We start from the raw sequence: 27,516 nt of genomic DNA, 5'->3' as shown, positions 1-27,516 counted from the left end.
CAAACGGGGACAACAGGACATTCTGTCCTCCAAATTTCAGTGTTTGAATTGGGTGTTGCAGGAAACTTGGCACCCTCTCTTTCTTTTCAAAATAATAAACAGAGATGATGTCGCCTCGGGTTTCATCTGATAGGGCTTAGATGCTATTGCCTCATAAAGGCTGATTCATAGACAAATGGGAACTAATTATAGTAACTCAAAAATAATGTCCCCATTTAAATTTGGCAAGGCAAGATGCCTTGCGTGTTTTGTAGGACATGAGAGATTCCGTTTCTTTAGTGGCATGGAGGTGACATACCCATTTCTATTTTAGCCTCACAGTGGTTGTGCTGGGTCATTACCTGCCATCATCATTTTATTTTTTTTGAGGGATTTCTCACTCTCTCTCCTGTATTCTCATGCGCAGACAGTGAAACACTTCTTACTACCATCTACACAGAGAATTATGTTCTGCTATCTGCCTGCTGCGTTTGTCAGAAACGGGAGTTCTGAATTTAACAAAGTAGATGGCATGATCTTCTCCTCCACCTTCTTATTCTTCTTGTTCCTCTTCTCCTTCTTATTCCTCTTTTCCTCCTTCTCCTCCTCCTCCTTCTTCTTCTTCCTCCTCCTCTTCTTTTCCTTCTCCTCCTCTTCATTCTTCTCCTTCTCCTCCTTCTTCTCTTTCTCCTTCTCCTCCTCTTCCTCCTTCTCCTCCTCCTCCTTCTTCTTCTTCTCCTCCTTCTTCTTTTTCTCCTCCCCCACCTCCTCTTCCTCTCTTCCACCTCCCTCTTCTCCTCCCTTTCCACCTCCTCCTCCTTCTCCTCCTCTACCTCCTCCTTCTCCTCCTCCTTCTCCTCCTCCTCCTTCTTCTCCTCCTCCTCCTTCTTTCTTCTTCTTCTTCTTCTTTTGGTTCCATACCTTTCAGAATCTCTATTATAAAACATTGTAGGAAATTACTTACTTCTCTCAATGAGGTGAATAGAGAATTGTCAAAAAGAGACTGTTCTGATCACTTTTACTCTACCCGCCCTCCCTACTATGAATCAGGTTGGAAAGCAAGTCATTGATTTTCTTCAAATAATTTTTTGTTTTTTATTTCAAATAAGTAGGTGATACATGACCATGTTCAGAATTCAAAAACTGGAGAAATGTTTGTAGTGAAAAGTAAATCTTCCATCTCTCCACTATCAAGGTGCCTAGTTCTCTCTTCAGCAGCAATTCTGGGCACCAGTTTCTCGTATGCTATTCCAGAGATTTTCCCTTGAGTTTATAAATATATGTGTATCTGTGTTTTCTTTACACAGATGACATCATGCTTTTCACAGTGTTTTACACTTGGCATGTCTATTTAACCATCGTCTTAGAAATCATTCTGTCTCATATTTCAAGCTACCTCATGATCTCTCATAGTTTTGTTATTTTCATTGAGTAAGGTGTGTCATAACACGCAATTGCCTATGAATGATATTTAGGCCATTCTAATCTTTTGTCACTAAAACCATGGAATAGTGGTAATCTTGTACATGTGCCGTAGGATAGGTGATCTGTCTCAGTCATATGGGAGTGGGCTCTGGACCCCAAGGACCTGGGTTTAAACCCTAGTTTCTCCATTTACTATTGTATACTCTGGTCTTGGCTGTTACTTAATCTCTCTGTGCCTCAGTTTCCTCATTTCTAAGATAGTATTTATCTCATAGGTAAGATGAGATGATTAAAAACACTAAAGCCTAACCTAGCCAGGCCAGGTAGCTCAGTTGGTTGGAGTGTTGTTCTGTACACCAAAATGTTGTAGCCTTGATCCTGGTTAGGGTCCATACCTAGGTTGTGGGTTTGATCTCTGGTTGGGGCACATATGGGAAGCAACTGGTCAGTTGTTTCTCACATCAATGTTTTTCTCTCTGCCTTTCTCTCTCTCTCCTTCCGTCCCTCCCTTCCTCTCTCTCTAAAATTAATAAACATATCCTTAGGTGAGGATTAAAAAAAAACAAACACTAAAGCTTATAGGCCAGTGCTGGGCATGTAGACAGATCTGTGTGTATTTACGAGTGCTATCATTTTGTGTGATGTGGAAACTCCTCAGTTCTAAGACGCACTTATCTCTAAGTGTCTCTGAATCACTCTTACTGGCTTTTAGGAGCCATAACATAGTTTTTGAGCCTGAGGGTTTTCTCTCCTAAATTTACTGAAATGCCACTTCATCCTCCCCTTCCCCATTTCGTTGTTGCTTTTGTGTAACATCTTGGAGGAGAAAAAGGAAGATTGTATTTCAGGCCACTATACTCATGTGTCCAAACTTTTTCAACTGCATTAAATGTATTGCCCATGGCAATAATTTTTAACAAATGGTCCAGATTTCCCTTCCCTCATACTTAACTAATTTAGAACTTTGTAATATTTTTTTTTACATTTAGGTAAATACACGGCTTAGGTGTGTGTATGTGTGTATGACTCAAATTTATTTAATGATTTCACCATGTTTTAAATTGTAAGTTAAATCTTTAGGAAAGACTAGAGTGTGTACTCACCCTGATTTAGTTGACTTTGATGGTGGAAGTTTACAGGGTCCTGTGTCACCTATAAGTCTTACGTCATCAAAGTCCAGCACTTTTGGATTCAGACAGACCACAGCTGAAATCCCCATGTTGGTGTTGCTATTCGACTTTGGTCAAGTCACTTACCCTTCCAGGGCACTGGGTCCCCATCTGTGAAGGGAGACATTGATCTCTCTCATAGGACTTTATGAGGATGACAAGAGAGAGTAGATGAAGAACCCAACAGTGTATGGCACAGAGCAGGTGCTCATGAACCATCAGTTCTTCTGACTTTCCCCCTCCTGCATAGCACTTCCTCCCGCCACACCACAGTCCCCTGGAGGTAGCCGCCTCCACCTAAAGCTCCAGTGCTCTTCGTCTGCATGCTGCTCCTGATTTTCCTTATGATTTTACCGGTGTGCTTTCTCTGCCTTAACTGGGAGGGCATTTTATGTCTCAGTAGTTGTCACTGTATCCTACCTTATGTTAACCAAATGTTCAATGAATGCCAGCAATTGAGTTTTGTGAGAGGCAGGCTTTCCATTTCTCTACCCCAGGGAGGTCATTATCATTTCTTTGAAAAGCAGTAGCTAGCAACAGCATTGCAAGATTGGAATTAGGAGCCTCAGGGAGTTATGGTAGCCCCTGAAGTGATCACAGAGAACAGTATTTTCATTCTTGGTTCTCCCTTTGAGGAAATTTGCTATAGCCAACTCATGGAAATTATTTTCCCAGGTATTTTTTTGTGGGGAGCCGTGGGGGTGGGAGGGATGTGTAGAACCTGTTTCATTTCATCGAAGCTCCATTGGAACAGGACTCACAGGAAAAGAGCTCTGACTGTTTCACCCCCACTTCTCAAGAAAAGTGATGATCCTGTTGGCTTGTGGACTTAGTGGCCAGCTTTGCTTGGCCCTTGGTTTATGGTTTGGAGGTGGGCTGCTGGGCACCCAAGCAGGGGGTGCGAGCAGGGGAAGTCAGGTACAGCTGGAAAGGGAACAGGAAGGCCTTTTCGAGATCCTCCAAATCACTTATTTGGAGAGGAGCTACTTTATTTTGCATTAAGTGTTTTGCTGTGAATTTTTGAAATAGCAGTCACACCCATATTCAACTGTAGGAACCAGAGTGGTGGACGGGCCAGGTCCCTTCCAGCTACAAAAGGCTGGGATTCTACAAACACTTATTTGGATAATAGAAACCATTATTATCACTTGGTATGCTCTTCCCCGTTCTTTCTCTTTTTCTTTTTTTTTTTCCGCTCAAACCTGTCTGTCCTTTAAGATCCAGCTCAAGTCCCCCTGTCCAGTTTGCGTAGGTCTTTGATTCTGGGCTATTGGACTGGCTGTTAGTTAGATGCAGGCTTGTGTGTTGAGCTGTTAGTTATTAACCCTGTTGTCCTTTGGGTGTTTTCCTGTGTGTATGCCTCAGCTTCCCTACTAGGTCTTGCCTGTGAGCCAAGGAACTGAGGAACCGGGCAGCCCCTGCCCCATCGCAGCTGGGTGTGGCGCTGTGGCTCTCCAGTGCGCTTCCCAGCGCAGCAGCCCCTGAGAACAGGTCAGAAGTGCTCACCTCGCCCACTAGGTTAGAAAGTCGGGGGTGGGATGCCGAAGTTTAACGAGCACTCCTGGTGATTCTGCTGCATGATGAAGTTTAAACGGCCTCTGGTATAGTGAGGAGGGGGGTTCAAAAGTCTGAGAGGCTTGGTTTGAAGCCAGCTCTGCCATTTACCGACTGACCTGACTGTAGGAAAGTAAACTTTTCTTTTTCTCCTCTCCCTTTCCAAGGGTGTTTTATAGAACTCTGTTCTGCAGGATGTTAATAGGTGCCCAAAAGGTAGGGGTAGGTAAGAGGTTCTGTGGCCAAATAAGTTAGTGAAATGGTTTTACCAAATTTAGACAGGATGTTTTGTGGCGAGCCTTCTTGGCTACTCTGGTGTGTCACTGAGGGTCACTGAGAGGTGTTGCAAACTTGTTAGATGCCACAACACTGTTTCTGCCACATCCCTGCTGACTTTTCTGGGAACAGTATCTTGTGGAACACATTTTGGGAGATGCAGTCTTGGTGATCTGTAAGAGCACATGGAGCCTTGAGATCAGTGTTCCTGCAACTCAGTGAGAACTGCAGAAACCTCAGATGCAGGGAAAATCAGACATGGTGCTTGTAGACTTAGTGGCCAGCTTTGCTTGGGCCTTAGGTAAGCCAGACTCAGGTAGCAACTGGGACATTGGGAAGATACTGAACGGAAGGCTACAGTGTCATATTTTTCTTAGGTAGAAAATCGTATATTAGGGGAAGGCGGGGGGATGACCAATTTAGGAAAATGTCATTTACTGACAGTATTGGAGTCCTGGCAGGAAACATATGGCATATTGAAATCAGGTAACTTAAGAGATTTAAATAAAGGAACTATTTATAAAAGGTGTAGGCAGAGTTTGGGAAAAGTGACAATGGTGAATGCAGGGCCTGAAGTCCTCTATGCACGGAGGGTTTTCCACGTACCCCATTCATTCCTCGTTGTAACCCCAAAGGCAGGTTTTGTTATTTCGCTCTTTGCAGAAGAAGAAAGTGAAGCTCAAAGAAGCAAAGCAAGTCACCCGTGGAAAGAAGCTGGGAAAGGGAGGCCCAAGCCAAACAGCCCTGTTGGGACTGGCAGCCCGTGCCGTCCCCACACAGCTTTTCAGGAGAAATGGCCTCTCTTCTCCAGGTTTTCTCCACACACCGAGGCTGAAAACACTGCTCTCTACAGCTCGCGTTCTGAGCAGTCAGGAGAGAGGAGCCCACGAGGCAGACATGTAAATTAAGGGTAAAAGTATGCAGATTACACAGCACGGGGAAGAGACAGAGATGGTAAACGTGCAGTTTCCACGTCTGGGTGGGTCGGGGCTGTGGAAATCTGTCATCCATCCTTTGGGGGGATTAGCCTCATTCTGGGAAACATTTTTGGCGGGTGTGGGAGCCATTTGAAGGGCATGAATGAGGCAACCGAGTTTGTTGGAGCTGGGGGAGGTGGAGGGACATTTTTCAGGCATACGGCACAGCTTGGGGAGGCTTGGCAGTGGGGGCAGAATGAAAGGGTGCTCTCGCCATGGGTGCCGTGGCCCCGTGGAAGTGGGGCTGGTGGTGGGAGGTGGGTGAGCAGTAGGGCGAAGCCAGGGTGTATGGGGGCCACATCCCTGGGTCTGGTGAAGTCTCTTTCACCTAATGTTTTTCCTTAGAAGATGGTAAATGTTGATTTTCTAAGAACTGATTTCACCACCTTTCGGAAGTTTCAGAGTATATGAATACTTCGTTTCTCTTATGCCCCAAGAAAATTTGTAAGTCACATTTCTGAAGAGGTTGCATTCTCCCATGCCATTTTGAACTTGGGTTGGCTTTTAGTGCTCAAGTAAGATATGTCTCATGGTTAAGTCCTCTTTATTCCAGAAAACAAAAACACCTCTCAGATACTGTGCACAAGACTTGCCTTTGAAAACATCTGGTAAAAATAACAAGTCTCTTGGAAGACTGATTCTCAAATGCAACCCCTGCCTCTTTATTAGCAGGGAGTCGCTGGAGTAAACCTTTATTTCCTGTTGCTTCCACACAGCAGTCCTTTACGGAAATATTTCGAATGTTTCTTTAGGCAGCAGGGAACCTTGAAAGGCAAACAGAGTGCAGAGGCCCCAGACAGGGACAGAGATGCCTTCTTTGCCCAACAGGGCCTCGGGGTGTGCGGAGAGCCGGCCTGGTGCGCCAGTCCCTGCCCCACGCTGCTAAAAACAGCCCTCCCCCAGGCACGAGCTTGGCCTAACCTGCCACACCTCCGGCTCTTCTTACAAGCGAGATCTTTTAAAATAGTCTTAAATGTCAGACATATTTTTTTTTCACAACATGCCTCAGACATCTCATAAATTATTGTGCAGTAAAACTTTGATCGGAATGCTCAGAAAATGGGTCTAGAGCTCTAGTCAAGGGAGTTTTTGGTGACTTCGGTGACTGTTCACCCCAAGCCCCCCTGCTTCCCCCCCAACCCCCCACCCAAACTCACTGAAGAAAATCACTATGAAACAGAGCTAATTCTCCTGGCCGTGTTTGAGGCTGTCCTCACATGGCAGAAGGGGTGAGGGGATCCCTCTGGGGCTCTGTCCTCATGACCACCTTGCCTCCCAAAGGCCCCCCCTTCTAATATCATCACCTTGGGGGTTTGGTGTTCAGCACATGAACTTGGGCAGGGGACACAAACATTCAGACCATAGCAACCAGCATATTTCATCTAGGACATTCCATTATCTCTTTGTCCATGGAAAGTTAGGATCTAGAAGAATTTTTCCTAATGAAGGTCTTAGTATCATACTTTTTATACAAAGTCAAATCAATCAAACATTTGTTGCCTATTTACTACATTGTGTGAAGATTCAGAAAGAATATTTGCAGCAAATAAAGAATTTTGCTCCCCTTGAAGTATGACATTAATATGAAGTTCTCTTTGCTGTTTGTCTCTAGAGAGATAAAGCCAGTGAGCCGTGCCCTGACTCAAGGGAGCCTCCTTTGGGGGAAGCCACACTGGGTTGGGAGTTAAAAGTCCTGTTTCGTTCCTGTCCCAGTCACAAGCTCACTCCGACTTCGTGGGCAGGCTTCTCCTTTCCCACCTGGCCTTCTCCTCATCTGTACAGTTAGGTGTCCGACTGGATTATTTCTAAGGTGTCCACAACAAAATAAGCCCGACAATGATTTTTATTGGATATTTTCCACTGTGTAAGATACGGAGATAGTTCCCAGTAAGTGTAAGAGAGTCTCTTACTTTGGGAAGTTTTTAAAGATCCCTCGTAGCTAGATAAACGGACCAACCAAACCAAAATATTTTTGACCATTCTGCAAGAGTAGATCACTGCCAAGAGCAGAGAGGATGTCACAATGAGTGGGGTGCTCGGCACCCCCTTTCAAGACTTACCCCTGGTTCACAGCAGAGGAAATGATATAGGAGCTGTCACATAAGTGGGACAAGGTGGACTAGACAGCAAGTGCCCTGGGTCCTGAGCAACAGCTGTCATTTATTAAGCTCTTGCCCCATGCCTGGCTTTGTGCCAACTACTTCTGGGGGCTTTATCTATATTATCCCAACCAAGCCTTGTAGTAGCCACATGAGAGGAATGCTGTGATTACTGCCTTTGACATATGAGAAAACCACGGTAGCTTGCCCAAGGTCACAGAGCCCGTAAGTGGTAGAACCAATAACTGATATTGAACTTATATTATCAATCACCGTGCCTCGGAGGGAAGGGTGAGGTAATGGGTAGAGAAAGGCAATAGACCTCCCATTAAAGGGGAGCATGGAATTGGCCATGAGTTGGTGGTGAAGGGAGAAGGGGGCATTCATGACCATGAACCACCTACATGGACCCATTTCCTTATGGTTCACTCACCTTGATTACCTGTCCCTGCCTTGCTAGATCCTGGGGAATACTGTCTCTCTGTTAAGACTGTAGCCCAAGCCTGGCCAAAAAACTCCCTCCAGCATTCCCACCAGTGCTAAAAAGAGCCGCCTGTTTACTGGAACTTGTGATATCTTTGCCACTTGAGCTGGCAAAAGTCACGTCAAGAGAGTAAACAGCTGGACTCAGTTACTTGGGATTGAAGGGTGACCCCGAGAGCATAACTATGAAAAGGCTTAAAATGATTTTTTTTCAAATTTCCCAAAACGTGATTTCACTGTAAACTAATATAGTTTCCTTTTAACGTCCCACTTGCAGAATTGAAAAAGCCTAGACCCGGGACTTGTGCCGGGAGAGGCTCCAGGCGAGCAGCGTGGAGGTCCTGACTAGCGCTCAGCTCCTTTCCTGGGCTGCAGTGCTCACTGTGTCCGCTCATAGGCCTCAGTCCAAGCTTCTGTTCACTGTCACTGTCTCAGCAGCCAGCAGTGGACATTGTCCAGGTGTCACGTGGCACTCAAACAAAACAAAAACAAAAACCCACTATCTTGCTTTTAAGTGCCCTCCAGCGCTTGAAGTGTCAGTCCCTCATAGGCAGTAATAGTGTTCATCTCCGGAGCTAGCTCTGAGCACAGTACGCAGCACTAAGCAGACCCTTCGTAAAGTCTGGGTAAATATGTGGAGTGATTTGTTGAGTGCGTTTACTTAATAACCATAGGTGTGAGTGCAGTGGAAAGGTGTTTTTAAAATGGGGGGAGAGTGAAAGGAAGGGAAGTGTGTGGTAAGACATCTTTGTAGTGAGGTAGGGGTTGACAGCCTGTGATGTACTATCACACAGATCGAGTTTCAGGTCACAATTCCACTGCAGATTGGCCATGTGACCCAGGAGAAGAACCATTGCTGCCTCTTTTAACTGGTAGCAACAGTGGACACATCATAAGCGTACTGGGGATAAATGAGATATTATATATATCATGCTAAGCATGGTGCCTGGGGAGCTCTTAATAATAATAATAGTTGTGTTTTATTTATTACTCGAGGTGAAAACTCAGATCTAGCTACCTTTCAAAATAAATATGTAGCAGGACTTGAGTATGTGGCCCCCACCCCCCAAGTTACAAGTTTACATGGTGAAGACTGGTGCAGTCCTGAATGCTTTGTACCTACCTGCATCAGACACCAGCTCCCCAGGATATGAGTGCTATTGTACTGGCAGTTTGGGTCTACAGATTATTATGGGCCTCTTTCTTTAATATCTGGATATTTGGTTCTGTGTTTAGATTTCTTTTGTCATTTAAAACATGTTTTAAAAAATAAAGCCTGTTAAATCTAAAAACTACATTCCTGAAATGAAATGTAAGAGGGATTCTTTAAAAAAAAATAGTTTAATGCTTGAACAGCAACCTCTTTTGAATTTGGAGGGTTTTAATTGCCTTTCTAATTGCTTTGTACAAGAAAGTATTTTCTGGTGCTAAATAATTAATGAGACTATATTTAGTGGAAACACGTTGAGAAGTTAAGAGTCTGATAAGAATTGAAAACTTTCCCCTTACAATAATATAGTAGGGTAAAGTATTAACAGACTCGTGGAAGCTGAAAGTCTGTGTAATTAAAAAAATAAATATTTGCTCTTTAGATGGCACCAACAAGTGTATCAAAGTATATTCCTCTTCTAAGGTTATAGTCACTGTGGATTGTGACATGAAATAGCCCTTACTTCAGGGTACAACTGAATTCTTCGCTTTCTCAAGCGTCCGCATGGGAGGTTTCACGCTAAGCGCTAGGCGACGCGTGCCCTCCGCAGGGATCTCTCAGGTGGAAGCCCGGTGCCAGACTGTGTGCAGATGGGCAGCCGCCGCGCCTGGCGGACCCCGCAGGTAGAATTACATGTGCACATTGTTTTATTCACTGTGAACCTTTTGCAGAGAAAAAAAGGAAAAACTGACATCCTGCTTAAATATAATTCTGACACTATCAGTGCAAAATTATAGATTACATTTAAAGCGATGGAAGAAATTCGTGATCGTTTCCAGCGTGGTCACTGTGGCTAGTGTTTCTCAGCACGTGGCCTACAACCAGACCTGCCAGAAAGGCGGTTCCGGGGCCCCCTGGGCCCTTCTCAGTCAACCTGTCTGGGGGCAGCACCTGGGAAAGGTTTAGTTGTTATCTGAGTTGAAAATAGTTTTAAATACAGAGAATTCAAATTCATAATGAAAACTGAAGTCCCACTTAAAGATTTAGTTGAGGTGCACGTGGGAGAATACGTTTTAAACTGCTCTCCTTGCTGTTTTCTAAACTCTCCAACCAGTCGGCATGGACCAGGACCAGCATTGCAAGTAGCACTTGAAGATGCTCTCTCAGTATTCGCAAGAAGGAAACTTACATTTGTGAAAGTCATTGATCATGGAGTCATTTGGGAATTCATAAACCAGTAAATTTGAAAGAAATGATTAAATCTAGAGGGAAAGGGAGGAAGAGATGTTACCTCATGTGAAGGATTAAAACTGATACATAATTCACTAAGTATAATTTGTTTGAGGATAAAATAAGGACAATAGCCGGTATTCCACAAACAGACAACATGGTTTTATTAGGATCTTTTAATCACATAATTACACAAAGCAACGTTTTTGGCTTCTGATGAAATTAAAGCCAAGAAGGGTCTGTGCGTGTCTTGCCGCACTCTGTATGCAGATATATCTGTAAGGGGGGAAAATCGGGGCATGAAGGAAACAAGCACTTTGATTATCTCAGCACTTTTGTGACTTTAAAAATGATTTCACATAACATCTACATTTGAATATAATTTTGTCATGTCATTTGTGTAGATTTCAGGGGCAGAAGAAATGAATAAGATTCAAATAAAACTAACTTCTGTTTAGGGAAGAATTTCATATCTCTGTCATATAATTTTAGTAATTCTTGTGAAGCTTTGACCCTTGTTTTCCCCCTTGAAATACTATTTGAACTGGGCAACACTGGTCTGTTCTTCGTGCACACTGTTGTGCTGGCCTTTGGGCACTCCTTGCCCGCCTGTCCCCCAACCCCCATCTTCCACCATCTGCTCTCCCTCCCTGAGGACAGAGGGGCCCAGGGGACTGGAATGTGAACCCAGTGCATTCTATAGAGAAACCACACTTTATTTCTAGCCAGGAGCAGAGCAATAGGCTGATTGCTCTGGATGATTTCTGTACTTCCCTGAAAATTAATTGCCTGCAATCTCCCGTCTACCACTGTGATCTATGAGCTCCCATGACCCAGGCACTCCATTTGTTTTCTCTGCTAGGAATTTCCAGAGCCATGGCTGGGTCACCCTCTGTCTTTCCCTGCAGCTGGTTTCACTCTGCATTTAATGAGGGAGCAGAGCTGAGTGGCCCCGGGAAGGGTTTCCCCGTCTGGCACCCCATTGGCAGGACTCGGCTGCTTGTCCGTGCTCAGAGTTCAATGAGTAAATGCCGGCTGCTGGGTGACTCCGAGAAAGGGCCTTTCCAGCTCATTCTCATCTGGTCGGTGTCTAGGGCACATTCCTGAGCCTGCCTGCCCCTCCCTCCCTTCTCTTTGGACTTTGGTGTAACCAGCAGTGAAGCAGGAACGTATTTGAAATCACACATATATGTAACTTAGAGTCACTGGGAGTTTCTGTCCCTGCTCACTGGTTGGACTTGACAGTGTAGCAAAGCCTGCTGACAAACTGCATGGTCATCCCAGATTTCATGCTACCCCAGGTCTACTGCACCTGGTTCTCCACATTTAAATTTGCCGGTTAGATTTTTAGAGCTGTGATATTAGCAGATGGGAATTTGAAATGCTTTATTACCTTGCCGAGAGTTCAAGCGTTTTTTATTTCTGTTTTTAGAGTGCTAGGCACATATTTTAGTTTTTTTCTCCCTTATAATCTAGTGTATTTACTTAGACTTTACATTTTTACACACACAAAAACTTATTTGTTTTTGTACCTTTATTGCTAAACCGATAGGAAGAAAGTCTATAATTATACGCTTCTTAAACTGGATGTCCTCCAGAAATGTAATATATTCACCAAACTCCACAAACACCAAAGCCTCCTCTAAGAAGATTGGGAAACCACCCAAGAGTTCTACAGTTCCATTTTTTATGAAGGGTTTTTGTAGCATACTTAAAGGACTGGGGAGATTGTGGTATGGGACCTTTATTCTTCCCCCCGCCTCTGCAGTCTTATGCCCTGCTAGAATTTTTGATGACTTCATGTCCAAATACGTAAGACGTAACTATAAATTGTAATGGTGAGAAGACCCACTATTCAATGCCCCAAATTAGTGAACTTCTATTGAATGAATTAATGAGCTCAGAATTACCAAAGGGCATTGATGGTGGATATGCTCTAATTAATGATTGTTTTTTTTTAAAAGGAGAAAGCCATTTATTCTCCAACCTTGTACTTGTATATAAGATTTTAGGTGTTAGTTTTAGAGACACTTTGAGTTACTGTACATGTTATGAGAGTTCCGATTTGAATTGTCTACTGCTTTTCTTAATAGAAGGAAGAGAATGTCACAACAAAGATTTTAAAAAGCAACTTAGAATAATATTCTTGCCCTTGTGAATTACAAACTCATACAGTTACAAACGCCTGTCTTTGGGGAAGCTCAGCTTCTAGAAAGCACAGCAGGACCACAGGTGTGGTGGTTGTAACACCCATTGCTGGCTTGGCTTCCCCGCCTTGTCCTGCTGGAAGGGCTTGGCAGGGCGCGGGTCCTTTCTCTTTCCGGGAGGATGTGTACCTGGGTGTTGCATTTGCTCATCTCACTGTCAGGACTTCAAGGCTTGTAACATTTGGAAATCGTGGTCCTTTCCAGCCCTGAATTCTGTGATTCTATGAGCCCTTTGGTTACATGAGACTTTCTCAAAGACATACCATATTGCATTTCTCTTTCCTTTCTCTCTCTGTCGCTTTGTCTCTTTCTCTGTCTGCCTCTGCCTCTTTCTCTCTTTCCTTACAACCAGTTTTGCACAGCCAAGGGCAACGCTGTTCTGTAACCTGTGTAGTTCTGCACAAATGTGAGTGCTGGGTGGGGTCACCACAAATTTTGTGGTTTTTCTTCCCAAGGCAAAAAAAACCCTTCATTCCTGGCAGTGCCCCGTCTCCTTCAAACATAATCCCAGTGAACTGTTGTTATAGTAAAACAGTGACTAATTAGAGCCTCTATTATTAGTCAGGATTCCCACCCACCTCCTGCTCTCCTCATTTTTGTAATCAGAACCAGACAAATGGCAAATAAACCAATTATGTGAGTACCTGACTATTTATTGAGTGCTTACTGTATGCCAAGCACTGAGCTACCTGGGTAAATGCTCAGCCCCATTGTTCCAGGTTAGTGCTATTTTAATCTCTGTTTTCACACATGGGGAAACTGAGGCTCACAGTGGTTAGAATCACTGCCTGAACACCTAGAACTCTTTGCTGATAGAGTTGGGTGTGAGGGATTTAATATTCTTATAATCAGAATATCAGTGTCATTATCGTATCCCCCCAATCCTATAACAAATTTCATTGAAAACATAGTTATTTTCTCCTAATGGCTTATGCTGTATTTATATAAACTGTGAGTTGTGAAGACAAGGTCATTTTGTGTTGAGAACTTCTCTTTAACATCAGTTTGAAAATGACCTTAAACCTCCCTGACTCTGTCATCTTTTATTCTGGTTAAGCAGTTGCTAATTTAGTGTCCCTAGTTGGTAAGCTTCTTTGAGTTCTAAGGGATGTTTGACACCTTTTCTTTATTGATAATTTTATGTTGTCAGCCACCAAGGCAATTGGGCAGAAAAAAAAAGATTCGAAAAAGTGGCAGAGTGAGATTTCAGCAGTAAGCTCAGAAAATCAAATTCTCTCTGAGCAGCAGTTTTTGCTACAAATAAGCAAGACAGGACAAATGTAGAAATTGTCACCTGTGGTTGCTGTAATCAAGGCCTCTGTGGAGCTTTTCACAGATGAATGGGCAAAATACGTTGGCTGGGAGCTTCTCTCCTGGTAGAGCAGGGTATATGTGGTTAAGGGGAGTTTTGGGGCAGGTGGCGGGGGGTGGTGGGGCTCTGGTAAAAATCACTGGACATCAAAACTCTCTCTGTTGGCCTGACCTCGGCTCACATGCAGTACCTGCCCTGGTTCCCCCGCCTCTGTGGTTCGTCCCGTGTGCCTCAGTCAGATTAATCTTGAATCCGGAAACTTCCAGAGACTGTACCTCATGTTTTATGGCCTGACAGACAAATGCAAGAGCCTTTGACTGCATTCAAGGCCATTTTGTGGCCTGTGCTTACTTTACTGTCATATACTCCCACTTCCACATACGCTTCAGTAGAAATCCTTTCCACCCATTGAATTGGACTTGGGTCTGTTCTTTACTGTGTACCAAGCACTACCTGTGTGGAAACCACCTTGGAAACTTCAGGTGAACAGCTTGTTAATAGCCTGAGACATGGAAGACAGTAAGTTCTAGATGTAAATCAAGTGACGCCTAGCTAGTAGCAGCCGTATGAGGTAACCATGGGGATCTGAGTTACAGAGGGGATGGTGCTGTTGAGGAAAGACAGGCCACATAACTTCAGGAGAGAGAAGTAGGTGCAGTAAGCTCTTGAAAGGCAAGCCGAGCTGGGGCTGCTCTTTTAATCAGCTTGAGAAGACAAGCCTCTCTGTAGATGAAACAGCACATCTGCAGCTACTCAGAAACCAGCTGAGGACGGACTGAACAGCGTTGAGCCCCACCCTCAGAGGCCTTTGCTGCTGCCGATCAAGCTGAAAGCAGCCACGTGTGGTGAGCACTTTCTGACGCTGTGACAGGCACACTTGACATGCCTGACCTGATTCAATGCTCACCGTGACCCCCAAAAGTGGTGGCTGTTGTTTTACTCATTTTATAGATGAGGACACTGAGGCTTCGCAAGGTTAAATGACCATCCCCAGATCATGCAACTAGTAAATGGCGGAGCAGCAGCTGAAACCAATTATATTTATTCCAGGGTTCATGTACACATTTTTAAAGGATTTTGTAGGTAAGGGTGTGTTGATGGGTGTCATTGCTTCCTAAAGGCTGTTAGAAAATGTGAGTGTATTCAGTTTAACACTCCCCGCTGCCGCCCCGAACACTCGCCTTACTGAAATTAGTGTCACAAGATCGACAGGGATATTTTAAGCATTCAGAAAAGGTGCTTTTGTCAGCATGGCCCCAGGTCTTTTGCAGGTAGGTCTGGAAGTTTGGCCTTCTCCCAGCTGGCATGTCCTCACAGTGGAGGGCGGCCCGTCGATGCTCTCTCATGCTGCCTCTAGTGACTCATCAAGGGTTTGAGGCAGCTAGTCTTTTGTCCCCAGCTAGAATGTAAGGTCTCTGAGGGCAGGCACCATGTTTTACCTTGGCTGATAAATTGGATTATTTCTTTACCGTAGCTGGGTAAAAATGCCCCCTAAAGTTATCCGTGTCTCTTTTTTAGGTCTGTAGATTCTCTGATCGACCTTGACATAAGAGCCTCAGGCTTCAGGCAGGGACTGTTTGGTGCCTCTGTGGGTGAGGCCACATCGTGGACTGGAAAGAGCACAGGCTTGGGAGCCAGCGCTAGGGCCTGTAATCCAGCTTTCCTGCTGGCTTCTGCAAGACTCTTCCGTGAATCTTTTAACGTTAATTGAGGCTCGGTTTCTCCATTTGCAAAATGGGTATAGAGACCTTACATGGAGTTGTACAGATTAGAAACGACATGTGTCAAGTGGCTGGTTCACAGCCAGAATTCAGGAAATGAAGAGATGGTTCATCTGTCTGATCTGCAGCTCGAGCACAGGGCCTTAGGGCCTCACACAGGCGGTGCGCACCATGAACAGTGCTCACGGAGGATGGTTTGGTTCCTTGAGACCTGACCTTAAAGAGATAGCAATTCCGAAGTCATTCTTTTTTTTTTTTTAAAGGTTTTATTTATTTATTTATTTTAGAGAGGGAAGGGAGGGAGATAGAGAGAGAGAGAGAGAAACATCAATGTGAGGTTGCTGGGGGTTATGGCCTGCAACCCAGGCATGTACCCCGGCTGGGAATCGAACCTGGGACACCCTGGTTCCCAGCCCGCGCTCAATCCACTGAGCTATGCCAGCCAGGGCCGAAGTCATTCTTTTTAAAAATTTTTTTTTATTGTGGTAAAGCACACATAATGTAAAATTTAACATCCTAACTATTTTTTAAGCACATAGTTCAATGGTATTAAGTACATTCACATTGTTGTGCAACCACCTCTACCACCACCATCCATCTAGAACTCTTCTCAGCTTGCAGAACAGAACCTCTATATCCATTCAACAACGCCCCTTCCTCCCTGGTCCCCCAGCTCCTGGCAGCCGTTCTACTTTCGGTCTGGGAGTTTGACTACTCTAGCTACTTCATGTAAGTGGCGTCATATACTCTTTAGCTTATTCCCTGAGCATAATATTCTCAGGGTTTGTCCCTGACACCTTTATTAAGAGTGCCCTTCACTGCCTGGCTTTGCATAGGAAGGCAGAGCCAGAAATGGATGCCTTGGTTCTTAGATGCTACTTCAGTTAGAGAAGCCTGACGTTTTGTGCAGGTTAGTGCTGGTAATATCAACCTCACAATAAGTTACACAATGATTATATTAAACAGTCTATTAAAGTAATACACAAAGGATAATAGCACTAGACCAGCACCTTCTTGGCTAGAATACTTTTATAATACAACAATATAGAATGTTTCATATATATATGTATGTTTAAATAGGCTTAAGCCTATTTCTTTAATCCTCACTGGAGGATATGTTTATTGATTTTCGAGAGAGAAGAAGGGAGACAGAGAAGGAGAGAAATATCCATCTGATGTCTCCCATATGCACCCTAGCTAGGGATCAAACTTGCAACTTAGGTATGTGCTCTGACCAGGGATCAAACCTGCAATCTTTTGGGATGCTCCAACCAACTGAGCCACTTGGCCAGAGCTCATATATATTTTACATTTTAATTTTAGAAACACCTTACTAATTTAGGTATTCCGTTTTATAGATAAGTTAAACTCTGAGGAATTAAGGGTTTTGCCAATTTGTACAGCCCTGACAAAAATGAAACTTTGTGTGCCCAGAGTTGTACATATAAAGCATTTAAGGGGCTCAGAGCCCTGGCAGAGTTTGGATTCAAGACCAGTTCTTCTGACCCTATTTTGTTTTGTTTATTCTTTCAGAGCCACTGAGCACATGTACCAGCTATTAACATGACATATTTTTTCTCCATCCATTTATTTTTAATCTATGTATATCTTTATAGTTAAAGTGGGTTTCTTACAGACAGCATGCAGTTGGGTCTAGTTTTTGATCCACTCTGACAATGTCTTTTAAATGGTGCATTTAGACCATTGACGTTCAAAGTGATCATCGATGTAGTTGGATACACATAGAGCAACTGAAGTTGGAAGTGTGTGTGCATGTATATGTGGGCACGTAGTTAAATTTTTTATTTATCAGTATGTAAATGTGCAATAGATGCCAATCTATTTCCAGGTAGCCTGGTCTAAGAGACAACATAGATTTTCTTAAATACATTTTGATTGAATGTTTGCTACGAGTTTGGCACTACATTGAATATTTTAGTGATCTTTGCTTATTTTGAAAAAAACCTGCTTCAGAAATTTGCACTGTGTTCTCAAATGCTTCAATGTAACTCTTTTGCCTGATATATTGAAAAATTGCTTAAAATCAGTGCAGGATAAAATTAAGAAAGTAGAGAAAAGTGGCTAATGTACTGGAGCTCACTGTGTGGTTCGTGGAAGCCGGAGTCTCACGGTCTTGGCAGGTGGGCACTAATGGTCTTCGCAGGCCTCAGCATGGCCCGAGTTCAGGGATTATTGATTCTGGGCCTGCCTGTGTGTGTTCCACCCCAGTTCCCAAATAAATGCCACCAAGAAGAGAGGCTTTCTTAGAAAAGATAATGTTTTCAGTGTTTCATGTTGGCTTTTTGCTAGGTCAGTACACACTCAGTAAAACTTCAGAACTTCTTAAAGAAAACAAACAATTCCTGAATGCGCCAGATTGTGAATCGAGGTACTTGAGGCCTTTCACTGAATGGAACTTCTGTTCCCCCATTCCCGAGCTTGCTGTGGGCCTGCTCTGCAGATGTCTGTGTGATGCATGGTGTGGCAAGCACGTAGCCTGAGCAGTTTTGTGGTTTAAAAGAAAAGTTGAACTGTGGATTGTCTGTAAGAGTGGACATCTCTCCTGCCATATCAAACCCACCCTTCTTCCTTGTTCTCAACGTCTAACAGACTGTTTTCAGATTTGTTGAGGTTTTTGTTAAACCACACACAGTAACATCTCAGTCCCCTTTCCCTGTACTGTAGACTACAGCCCAGTCTTGACTCTCCTGAGAATTCAGAATGCTTTCATTCATGCTTTCTCTACAGGGAGACATGACGTGGTGGCCACTTCAGAAGAAGGGTGTCATCCATGGCCAGGGCTTGCCTTTATTAGTTTGAGGTTTTGTGTTCACAGTTGAAATAGAGCTAAGACGTTTGACTTTTATCTAATGAGTTTGCGCATCTGCCCTCGTTTGAATCATCTAGCTTGTCTGAGAGAAGGGCTCCGCGCATCCCGATGCTGCCGTCAGACAGCTTGGGTTTGGCTCCGTGGACACAGCCATATTTGGGAAACACAAACGGGCCAGTTCTTGTATTGAAGACTCATCCTGGTTAACAATGCATGTTTCAGAAACTCTGTGTGCCCGGAGTTGTACATATAAAGAGTTTGAGAAGGAGCTCAGGGCTGTGGAATGCCATGAAGTCGGGTCGGGAGCAGGGAACTGGCAACCAGAGTCCTAGGGAGCAGTGGGGTGCAGTGTGTGTTGTCACCTGGCAGCCTTGGTGGACTATTTTAAGACGAAACCTTTCAGTGCAATTGCTTCTTTAGGAAATCTGGCTGAACATTCTAGTCAGTTCATCCCCACCCCACCCAACCCCATCCAACCCCGTCCTCATAAGACACTGCATGGGAGTAGTTTGGCTTCATTAAACAAAAGCAATCACTGGCAATTCATGTTGAAATTCCACATTTGGGGTGTTTGCCATTAGTTCTGTGGAAGATTGCGTCATGTGGAAGATTGCTATGTTCTAATGGGCAAGATTGTTAGTGGCAATTTTTAAAAGCTTGTCTCCTAGAATTTTCTCCTGAAAGTTCTAAAGATTAAACAATTGCATATCAAATGCCAGGCATGAAAAAAATCACTTTTCACTTAAAAAAATATTATAACTATCTCATAAACAGAGTGGAAAATATGAATGAAATAAGGTTACCTGTAATGCCACATTACCACATCATTACTAGAATTTGGGCGTATTTCCTTTCAAATATGTGCATATGTTTTGTTTTTTATGTAATTATAATCACAAATGTCAAACAGACCTATGCCTTGCTTTATTCACCTAATCTTATGATAAGAAGTCTTTTCCTGTATTGTGTGGTCCGTATAACCATTTATTTTCATAACTATTCAACAGTCCACACAGGAGTGCATGGCCATGTAGTTGGTCTGGTCCACTGTCACTGAATACTGGAGTGTTACTAAGTTCTCACTACCCTTAATAAATCTGTGACAAACACTACTGTCTGCATTACTTTATTGTCACTTGGGGTTCTTTCTTCAGGTGAGATTTCCCTGAAGCACCAAGGGTACCAGGTGCATAGCTCCTGATACGCCGTGCTGGAAACAGTAGTAACAATCTATGGTGTCACCGCCTGTATAGGAAAATGTCAGCATCTTTGCATTTGTCCACATTGAATATTAATGTTTTTAAATTTGTGGACTAATTTAAGAAGGAAAAAAGGATTTGTGGAAAAAAGGATTAGTCATTATTTGAATGTTTTCTAAAATTAATCATGTTAAGTAAACATTTTCTCAGATTTGCATTTTTTCTTCTGGGAATTACTTCTTCATGTCTTTTAAGTTTTTTTACTTTTAGTAAATTTTATACTTCTTGGCAATAAGTATAAGTATGCTGTAAACTAAGGGTATTAACCTGCCCTGGCTGGTGTGGCTCAGTTGTTAGGAGCATTGCCCTGTAACCAAAACGTTACAGGTTTGATTCTCAGTCAGGGCATATACCTAGATTGTGGGTTCAGTCCCCAGTCTGGGCGTGTGTAGGAGGCAATTGATTGATGTTTTTCTCTCACATCAATGTTTCCCTCTTCCCTTCCTTTCTCTCCAAAAGCAATGAAAAAAAAAGATCGTTGGGTGAGGATTTTAAAAAAAAGGATATTAACCCTCTATTATGCTTGCTGTAAACCATGCATTATAATATATAAATAATCTATGATTACAGGTTATCTCTTAAAGTCTATTGTCTGAAGTTCAAATAATATTGCTTTCATAAGACTTTAAGCTATTTGGGGGCTATACTTTGGTTGTTGGTAATTTTTTTGACAGCATCAACTTTGTATGTTCATTTAAAGGCTTCATTTAGATATGGAAGGTTAAAAATGCTTGCAGACTGATTGGTAGTTAACTCTCTTGCTCTGGATGCCCTTTCTCTGGCATGGCCCTGGGATGAAGGTGTGATGGTCTCATTGAGACCTGGGCATGGGATTTCGGAATCCTTTGATTACAAATAAGTCTCATTAAAATGAGTTTCTTATCATCATGAATTTTAATGGGGGGTTAAAAAACAAAACTAAACCAAAATAAAAACCTTTAGTTGTGGGCCAGGTGGATCTGACTATTGGGATTGGCCTTAAAGTGTGGGGAGGTGAGAGGAGGGTCCTTACTGGGAAGAAACAAGGGGATTAAAGACCCAGAATCAGGAAATCTTGTCAGGGGTCAGTAGGAGTGGCACATACGGTGAATGTGGAGCTTGGGGCTTATTGGAGATATGGGGAAATGAGACTGGGAAAGTCCTTGAAATCTCATCTTATAGGGTTTTATGGTACATTAAAGAATTTGGACTTGATGTTTTAGACTAGTGTTTCCCAAAGTGTGTCATTGTAGATCATTTTTAGAAGGCATGGCATTGAACATTTTTAAATTTTAGCATTTGTTCTTTCCTTGATTCTCTCTCCGATGTGGAATTCATTCCTTTTCTTTCTGTGTTCCCATAACACTTCGGTCAGGTTGCTAGCAGAAGGGTTGCCCATTGTATTATTATGTTTCAAGGGGCTATGTCTGTCACCCTGTCACTCTGTGATAGCCTCAAAGACAACAGCTGCGTCACATTCATGTTGGTGTCCTCTGGGCCAAGCTCTGCCCTGGGTGCATAGTCGGTGCTGAAGAAATGCTGTTTGAATGGTATCAACAGATCTGTGTTTTAGATGCATTATTCTTTCTTAGGAGCTCCACCGCCTTTTTTCTTTTGCCCCATAATGCCAAGCCAACCCCCCTGAGCTCAGAGGGGCCCTGTAGATTTTCTCCCCCATTGAAATCTGTCCCAGGAACTCTTTCACTGCTGAAGCCAGAATGTGGCAGTACACGGACTATGAGGGTGCGTCTGAGCCTTATTAGGCTATTGTAATGGTCTGAGAATGAGTTGATGGAATAGAATGGTGAGTGTGCGGATGGAAAAGCAGAGGTGGCTAGGACACATGAGTCATGAAGATGGAAGAGATGACAAGACTAGGCAATTTATCAGGTGTTGGGTGGAGGACGTGGCAAGGAAAAGAGGAGAAAGCAGGGCACTCAGGCATATGCAAGGGACAGCCATTCACTCCACACTGATATTGATTGGGTGTTTGCTCTGTGCTGGGTGCCTTAGTAGGTGTTAGAATAGAGATAAACAAGACACTGCTCTGCCTGAAGGTACTCACTGTCTGGTGGACTTTGTGTATGAGGCCTGACTGGAGGAGCGGAGACTGGGAGGGAAGGTGGGGAGAGGTGAGTGATGGGTTCAGTTGGTCCTGGCAGTTCATTATCAGGACTTTGCATTGTTTAGTGTGATATCAAAAGGTTCTAAAGGGGAAAATGACACTGCCCAGTCTGTCAGCTATGGAGGGCTTCATCTGGAATTCAGATTCTGTTGCCAAGAGGCCGAAGGCACTCTGAGGGAGTTAGAAGAGGGATGGGAGAGTGGGTTTAAGAGGAGTATAAAGCAAGACAGAGGGAAGCTTTTCTGAATCTGTTTTTGCTCCTAAATAATAAGGGGGAGAATAGATTTCTGGTTCACAAACTTTTTTTTATAGCTATAGAACCCATTTATCCAAGGAAAGCTCAGGAAGTACAAATGAATGAAATTGTCAAAAGCACAGCTACCCTGGTTGAAGTGAGGACTCTGTAACCTGCATGGATCCTCTGGTTCTAACATTCCAGATGAAATCCTCAAGGGAGTGAGTGTGTCGTCAGAAAGGAATGAGGACTAGCCAGGGATCCCCAGCTCTTAAACTCCTAGAAGGATCACAGAAGGTAAACCAGTGCACAGTGACACTTAGAGATCAGGACCAGAAAGTGACTGTGGGAGGAGGAAGGAGTTAACTGTCTTACATTCAGTGGAAAGGTCAGTGAGGCCCCGGTCAGGGCACAATTCATTGGGCTTGGCCGTGTGTGTGCACTGGAAACCTTTCTGAAGGCCATTTCAGATAATTGGTTAGAACGGAAACTGTGTTGGAGGGACTCCAGGAGGAAATGGGAGGATGTGGGGGGTGGCCTTTCTGATGTGTTTTCCTATCGCTCACTCTCCAGGATCATCGATCGTTTCACAGAAATCCTGTGTTTGCTGTGTTCTGAGCCACCAGCCATGTTATGGGATTCCAGACTGAAGTTAATGTCAGGGTCGAGCTTATTCTAACTTCCTCTCCTTGAAAAGGAAGTGTTAGTGACTCAGTGTTTGTCTTTTCTGGCTTTCTGAGGAGCCTCTGCACAACACTGTAGAGAGTGCATTTGAAGAAAAATGACATCAATAGAGATTGAGAAGAGGATGAGCTGTCAAATTGGAGAAGCATGACTTTGTGGTGGATCAGCCAAGTTTAAAGCAATAAGGCTTTGTGACCTGCCTCTATTCTTTTCAAGCCATTGGAAGTAACTGCAAATATATCAAGTCCCAGATTGCATTTCAAAGCTAGAGTAGAACCAGGGTTTGGTCAGAGTGGGGAGCTAGCTTCCTTTTAAGCAGCTGCAGTGGAGTTAAGGACAGTCTGGTTATCTCGAAGACAAGACTCCAAACTTAGGTCCTGAAGACAAAATAGAGAGAAGGGCCAAGTTCATGACTGCGCACCCACTGTATGCTTGGTCCTGAGGATGCCAGTGTCTCTGCTCCGGAAACTTACAGTCTTGTGTGTGTGCAGAGGGGTGAGGGTGGCTCATGGAGGCAAAATGCTGCTGTGCATCGGTGAAGCTAGAGCATGCTGTGTTGAGAGGCCAACCGAAGGCTTATTCTCTTCTAAGAAGCTTTGCTGAACCTTGAGCTCGTGTTTATAGGCAAACTCAATTCCTTCCTGGTCATACATATATCCCTGAACCACCCATATAAGGACCTTCTTTCCTTCCCCAACAAAAGACCCATATTTAGTTATTGAATCCTGTTTCATAAGCTGGAAGCAGGAGTATAACTTTTGCTTTTCAGTAATTTTTCATTCTGTGTCATCTCAGAATTACAGGGTCGTGGAATTAGGGAGGGACCATGCAGAACTGTTCATTATCTAGATGCATTCTTAACAAGTCTGGCTACTTCACATCTTGTTCTTCTGGTGGAATGTTTGTGTTGATGCAGCAGTGCTTTGACCAAGTACGGTAGGTCCCACAGCCTGTGGGCGGAATGGTGGCTTGACCCTCACTGGCCCACCCAAACTGTGACACTCAACTGTGTAGCTTCCTGCAACCCATTGGGGGAAACCAGTCCAGTTTTGCCACTAGATGGCGCTGTTCATGTTTGGCTTTTACCCAAAGGTGCCTGCCTCCTTTGGAGCAGACCAATGGGAGAGATTCCAAAGAGGTGCCATCATGTTCTCAACCAGATTAAGCTCTTTACAGCTTAGTTTTTAAATAAATATTAAGTGTCACAGGTTTCTATGTAAAATAAACTCTCACATTCTACATATGATTGTAATAGCTTGTACTATGTCCAAATAAACAGTAGAGACTGGATTATGACTTTCAAAGCGCTTAGCATTCTTACGGTCAGGCTGGGTTTGTGCATTTTCCTGGATGCATCCGCTGACAAAACCATTTGCTGAGCCACTTGGGATTCGGATCTGGCTGGCCATATTGCAGGAGAGAGGAATGAAGGCTCTCCTTTCCCAGTGAAACCTTTGGGACGCCCTCCTCCCCCTCATCTCTGCCGGTCAAGGTTCTTGTGTTGCAGAACCACCAGAAAGCACCCCTGGTTAACTCACACTGAAAAGGGATTTATTGGCAAGACCTTGGGTGGTTCTGAGTTTATGGGAAGCTGGAGAATGGCACTCAGAACAGGGGCAGGAATTCAAGGAGGCTGAGTTGGCTGGAATCAGAGCCAAAATCAGGCCCTGGAATAGTCTGGGTAGGGTGTCACTGCTGTCGCTACCACTGGTGAGGACTGGACTCTGGGCACCATCCTTGGCACAGCTGCCACTGCCATTCTTGCTGCAGTTTTTATTTAAAACTGCCCACTGCGCCTTCGTGTCACCTGCTGCAGATTCAATCAATCACCAAGTGACAGCATGCAGCAGAACCTAGTCCCCAAAAGTCTTCATGTGCAGAGCTGCTACTCCCCTATACATTGTCACTATCACCTACACTGTCATCAGAAGAGTGTCCTGTCACTCTGGGCCCACTCTCCTTTCATCTTTTTAAAAAAAATATTTATTGTAGATTTGAGAAAGAGAGACAGATTTTTTTTTGTTCCACTTATTTATACATTCATTGGTTACTTCTTCTATGTGCCCTGACCAGGGATGGAACATGCAACCTTGGCATATGGGGACAATACTCTAACCAACTGAGATACCTGGCCAGGGATTTCTCCTTCCAACCCAACCACTGAATGGTTAGTACCTGATACAGGGATGGCCTCCCAGAGAGCTGCAGTGGCATCTACTGTGGTTGGTGGACGTTTGTGTCAAAGCAACGGATAGTATTTGGGATGTTATCCCTGACCATGTGTACTTTAGATTAGTTTGTAAATAAGAAAGGGCTGACACTTAGAAATCACTAGTGTGCATATTAAAGAATATAAAATGGACAAAGGACTACCCACATGTGATGATGATTACTCATCACTTGTGAGACGAGACATCCTTTGTGTTTGCTTTATAGGATATTTCCATTAGTCTCTTCCCCGCCTAAGCATGCTGTCATGCTGCATACTTATTTGTAAAATTAAGATGGATTAAAATAAACTATACAGAGGGAATTGGTAAATAAATTATGGAGTGTTATTACTATGAAATATTATAGAGCCATTAAAATGATGGATATAATGACTGTAAAAATCCAGGAAATGTTAATGAAATATTTAATTTAAAAGTTGGGCCCTGGCCAGATGGCATCATCCTATACACCAAAAAGTTATGGGTTCAATTCCTAGTTGGGGCACATACCTGGACTGTTGGTTTGATCCCCAATTCAGGGCACTTGTGGGAGGCAACTGATTGACGTTTCTCTCTCACATCGATGTCTCTCTCTCTCTCTCTCTCTTTCTCTATCCCTTCCTCTGTCTCTAAAATCAGTGAATGTATCCTTGGGTGACAATTAAAAAAAAAAGAACACAAAAATGTCCAGACATTATGGTTACGACTATGTAAATGTTATTTATGCAGATAGCTAAAGGCAGAAGGACTATAAAGCTATTAAGATAGCTCCATGGTTGAATTAATACCATTTCTTCAATAATGCCTTAAAAGTTGAATGCATAAAACCTTAACATAATAAAATTGATTACTAAAATTATCTTTAAAATACAAATGTTTGGATGCTATCGAACAGCCCCCCTTTTTAAATTTATTCACTCATTTATTTAAATGTATTTAATTTTTAGAGAGAGGGGAAGGGAGGGAGAAAAAGAGGGAGAGAAACATCAATGTGAGAGAGAAACATCACTCAGTTGCCTTTAGTACATGTTCTGAACAGGGACCGAACCTGTGACCTAGGCATATGCCCTGAAGGGGAATTGAACCCATGACCTTTCACTGTACAGGACGACGCCCAACCAAGTGAGCCACACTGGTCAGGGCCACAACAGCCCTCTCGGTCCTGGGAAGAAAACTAAAGTATCATAAAACCAGGACTGGAAACCACTGGGCTTAGAGAACACAGAGGGTTGTGTTCCTTGACTGAGAAAACAAATGTTTCCACCACTTAGACAATGATCTGAGGGGCTCTTGAGGGTCAAGGGTAGTCTCAGGTGTACTGACAGTGACAGAGGCAAAGTATTGCTGATTTGGGCTGCATAGGACTTGGAATGACTTCATTGTTGCCCTGAGCATTCTCCTGGGTCAATTCCAAGGGTAGTGATCAAGGCAGCCACCCAGAAAGGAAACAGTGCCCATGTCAAAAGGAAGCTAAAGCATGTCTCCTTGTGCAGACCTTCAATCCATACCTGGACCTTTTTATTACAGAGTTTATCAACCTAGGAGTTGGTTTCCTCTACATTGTTGCTTCTCATACTTTAAACTGCCCAGGGACCAGCTGGGGGTCTTTTTAAAATGCAGATTCTGATTCAGTTGGTGTAGAGACTAAGGTTCTGCATTTTTAATAAGCTCCCAGCCAATGCCAGTGCCTCTGGTCTGCAGACCACTCTTTAAATAGCAAGGAGCCACATATCCTGGAGACTCGCTCTTCAGATTGTCCTTCAGATGTTCAGCTGTACCTTCCTGTTCAGAATACGTGTGAGACCTGCAGTCTGAGCATCACAAAACACTGCTGAGAGGAGTTAAAGAAGACTTGCATAAGAAGGGAGATAGCCTGTTCTCATGAATTGGAAAATTCAATGTTGTTAAAATGGTAATTTCCCCCAGATTAATGTATAGATTCAACATGATCACAATAAAAATTCTAGCAGGTTTCTTCTTCTTCTTCTTCTTCTTTGTTGTTTTTGTTTTTGGTAGAAGTTGACAAGATGATTCTAAACTTTATATGAAAATCAAAGGTCCTAGAAGAACCAAAGCAATTTTGAGAAAGAACAAAGTTGGAAGACTGACATGACCTATATCAAGACTTACTGTAAAGTTATAGTAATCAAGACCGTGAGTTATTGGATTAAGACAGATCAGTGGAACAGAATGAAGTCCAGAAAAGGACCCACATATATATGGTCAAATGCTAAATTGTGTTATGCTAAGCAGGCAAAGCCAGGTACAAAGATTACATGCACTATGGTACTATTTATATAAAGTTCTAGAAGAGAAGAAACTGTGGTGACATAAAGCAGATCAGTGGTTACTGGGGCCCAAGGATAAGACTTCACTGAATAAGAGGGTGGTCCATTTGAATTTCAGTGGTCAGTGTAGCGCCTGCGAGCCTGGGCTTTCAAGTCAGGCTGTCCGGGCTCCAGCAGCCACTCTGCTACATCGGCAGGCAAGCTGTTCACCTCTCTGTACCTCGGTTTCCTCATCTGTATGAGCTAATATGACAGTAGAGCTTACCTTGTAGGGTCGTTGTGAAGAGCAAATGAACTAATTTATTGAAAGCATCTAGAACATTT

At 43.5% G+C, this 27,516-nt stretch overlaps 1 protein-coding gene across 40 annotated transcripts in view; it reads left to right on the top strand.

Annotated features, from left to right (window-relative positions):
• The window catches only part of SORBS1 (sorbin and SH3 domain containing 1), a 223,791-nt gene that overhangs the window by 79,045 nt on the left and 117,230 nt on the right, over positions 1–27,516 (top strand). The window lies entirely within an intron of this gene.

The sequence above is a fragment of the Phyllostomus discolor genome, chromosome 5 (assembly GCF_004126475.2).
Source record: "Phyllostomus discolor isolate MPI-MPIP mPhyDis1 chromosome 5, mPhyDis1.pri.v3, whole genome shotgun sequence".
NCBI classification, from domain to species: domain Eukaryota; kingdom Metazoa; phylum Chordata; class Mammalia; order Chiroptera; family Phyllostomidae; genus Phyllostomus; species Phyllostomus discolor.
The sequence above is the reverse complement of the archived record's forward strand: the minus strand, read 5'-3'. Positions and strand labels throughout refer to the sequence as shown.